General features: G+C 50.8%; 1 long non-coding RNA gene across 1 annotated transcript; it reads right to left on the minus strand.

Moving 5' to 3' along the window:
• Positions 1 to 1,520: 1,520 nt before the first annotated feature.
• On the minus strand, positions 1,521 to 2,148 carry LOC108311245. Its single transcript, XR_001828110.2, has 2 exons — positions 2,056 to 2,148; positions 1,521 to 1,781 (listed from the first exon to the last, which is right to left on the minus strand). It is a non-coding gene; the product is annotated as an uncharacterized LOC108311245 (long non-coding RNA).
• Positions 2,149 to 3,540: the final 1,392 nt, after the last annotated feature.

A 3,540-nucleotide genomic window follows, 5' to 3' on the forward strand; every position in this document is an offset into this window, starting at 1 on the left:
TGCACACACGGACCCACCCACACAGACACATGTGCACACACGGACCCACCCACACAGACACATGTGCACACACGGACCCACCCACACAGACACATTTGCACACACGGACCCACCCACACAAACACACGTACACACAAACTCATACATGCAAACACAAGCACTCACAAAATCACACACGTGCACACACACTTGTGCACACACTAACTTATACACAAGAGTACATGCCTGCATTCACCTGACAGCACACACACACACACACATGCATACAGCAAACACACAAGCATACACCCATGCATGGCCACGTACACAAAGCAAATATGTGCATGTAACCGAATACATAGGTGTGCACAGGAAAACACAAAAATACACATACACACTTGCAGACACGCACACTTGCATGTAGTGCACACAAGCATACACTCAAACATGCACACACAGGCAAGCAAATGCACGTGCAGGCACGCACGGAGAGATGGGGGCTCTTTGCTTGGAAATAATTTGTTCACTAATTAAATCACCCATCAGCTCCTTTGACACGTGTGCCGTGTGAGCCTCCTTCATGCCAGGGTGAGTTCCGAGTGCTGAAGCTGTCACAGGAAACAGCACCGTCCTGTGAGCAACAGCCTTGAAGACTGCATGGCTCCCTTGTCTTGCCCTGGCCAGAGGCGGGGCCCTGGTTAGCACAGGGCTTTCTCAGATGAAGTTCCAAAGTTTCCCCATAAAAAGAGTTACCCGGAGCTAGCGACACCCACCACATCCTTCCAGGCCTGGCTCCCCTGGACCAAAAGCAGTGGAGTGGGCAGGCGGGGTCTGTGCAGGGGATGGGGTGCCCTCCCCACGCAGGGAGGTGCTCTGCTCTTCCCACCCTGGGGCTCCGTTACTGGAATCCAGCCCCGACCCCACTCCATGGAGCCCAACTGTGCCTCTGCCGCCCTCCTGCTCATCCTTTCAAACTGTTGAGGGCTTGATGGCTTTAGCAAGGCCTGTCCCCTCAAGGGCTCCCCCACCCCACCTGCATGCCAGGGTTTACTTCAGCCTCATCTGGGAAGGGAACATCCCTCGGGAGGTCCCTGGAGTACACAGGAAATGAAGAAGAGGGAAACTGAGACTGAGGCTGCTGTGATTGGCCCAGGGGTCCTGAGTTGGAAGATGACAAATAAACCCCTCCTTGGGGTCAGGATTCTGCTTCTACAGCCGTGACCATGTGGCGCAGGAGCTGGGGTGGGGGGCACCCAGCAGGATGGGGACTCTCACCGTCTGGGGACTGAGGGCCGGGAAGCCCACTGAGCACTCAGGGTGCCCCACCCTGCCTGGAGAGAGGGCGGCCGGCAGTGCCTGTCTCTGGCAGGGTTCAGGCCACCCATTGTATTTGCCTTTAGTTGACAGCCTGGTGAAAAGGTTATTGAGTTCAAAGTTACATTCCTTATCACATTTGTAAGATGGCGTGGGGACTCAAAACTGCACCTGGACTAGTGACCCTCGGCATTCTGTCCCATCATTGCGCAACCACAGTACTTTTGTCTCCCTGCTGGCCTTTTATTAGGTGCGGCCACGGGCTCTTTGCTTTCTCATTCACTGATGACGTCTGTACTAACGCTGACATGCTTTCGAATGCCAATTTGTTGACTGAAGTACTAGCCACGGGTTTTCTTGTTGTTGTTGCTCACACCCAGAGAATGTGGCCTGGCAATCTGCTCCTGGTGGGCGTTATGATGCAATGATGCTATACGGCAGGTGTGCTCCAGGAATGACACACTCATAAGGCAGCGTTTATGAGCCTCCTGTAAAAACCCACAGAGACAAATCGCTAAGGAGCAAACATGTGGAAGAAAGACGTAAAGCATTCATACCTTTAATATATAAAGAGTTCTCAGAATAAATAAGAAAAGCATTTCCCTACTGGGGGTCCATCTTTTGATTTTGCCCATGCAAATGAGCCTGTGGCTCCTTCATTTGTCATAGCTCCCAGGAACCATCCCCTCCTGCCCTTAGTCCAGATGGTTTGGGTGTGCTGACCTATATTCTTCACCTTCAGAGATTAAACATGACATAAACCTGGCAACGAAGGGCCTCCCTGGGACAGTGGCTGGAACTATCAGGGAAAACATATGCTCTTTCTGTAGACTGTGAGCTGGTGAGATGTTGGCTGCCTGTCTCAGTCTGGTTTATGTATCTATAACAAAATATCACAGTCTGAGTAATCTATAACGAACAGAGATGCATTGGTTCATGACTCCGGTGGCTGGGAAGTCCAAGATCAGGGCCTTCTTGCTGTGGCTTCCCAAGGTGGAAGGCAGAAGGGCAAGACAGAATGAGAAAGTGAGAGAATACACACACACACACACACACACACACACACACAGAGAGAGAGACAGAGAGAGAGAGAGAGAGAGAGCAAGTGCAAGATGGAGCCAACCCGTCCTTTTATAAGGAATGCACTCTTGAGATAATGGCATTAATTGCCCTCATCCCACTGGTGAGGGTTGTGCCCCAAACATCTCCCATTAGGACCCACCCCCCAACACCACCTTGCTGGGGATCAAGCTTCCAGCACATGAACTTTGGGGGACACTTTAAAACCACAGCATCATCTTTGCTCCAAACTGGAATGAGCCTGCCTGAGAGCAAGCCAAGGCAAGGAGCAGAAGCAGAACTGAGGCATGTGGTGAAGAACAGACAGATACCGTGTGAGCCTGGGTCTAGCGCAGCCTGAAGCCTGTAGGACCCTGAGTCCCTTATTTGTGTGACCCACCAACTTTCCTTTCAGCTGGAGCCAGATTCAGTTGCATTTCTGCCCCTCACAACAAAGGGAGGCTTGACAGAGACCCACTAATAGAAAACGAGGCAGAACATAAGAACTGATACTCAAAAAACACAAATGGCCAATGAACATGAAAAGAATCACTTTCCATAAGGAAATCCAAGAATTACACATTACAGTAAATGCATGCTATTACGGATCGAACTGTGTCCCCCGACTGAAAGATATGTTAGTCCCAAACCCCAGTCCCTAAGAACATGGCCTTGTTTGGATATAGGGTGGTTGCAGCTGTCATTAGAGGGAGACCACCCTGGAGGAGGCTGGGCCCTAAACAGAATGACTGGCGTCCTTATAAGAAGAGGTGAGGGAGGCCCCGGGAAGAGCCGGACCATCTGAAGACAGTGGCAGAGACTGGATGAGGGTCTGTAAGCCAAGGACTCACAGGGGTCCCTGAGAACCTCCAGAAGCTGGAAGAGGTGTGAAAGGCATCTCCCCAGGAACCTGAAGAGGGAGCGTGGCCTTGCCCACACCTTGATTTCAGACGTCCGTCTCCAGAACTGTGCAAGGTGCATCTCTGTTGTTTGGAGTCGCCTAGTTTTTAATGCTTTGTTATGGCCGCCCTAGGAAACTAATACAGATATTATTTTCCACTTCGGAACTTAGCACAATATTTTTAAAATGAAAATTCTTAAATGCTGGCCCAGTGTAAGGTCAGCGGTGCCCCAGCAGTTTGGCAGCATACGGATCAAAGACTTTAAGACACTTTATCCTCTTTAACT

Source organism: Cebus imitator, unplaced genomic scaffold (genome assembly GCF_001604975.1).
Source record: "Cebus imitator isolate Cc_AM_T3 unplaced genomic scaffold, Cebus_imitator-1.0 Scaffold112, whole genome shotgun sequence".
Classification (NCBI taxonomy): domain Eukaryota; kingdom Metazoa; phylum Chordata; class Mammalia; order Primates; family Cebidae; genus Cebus; species Cebus imitator.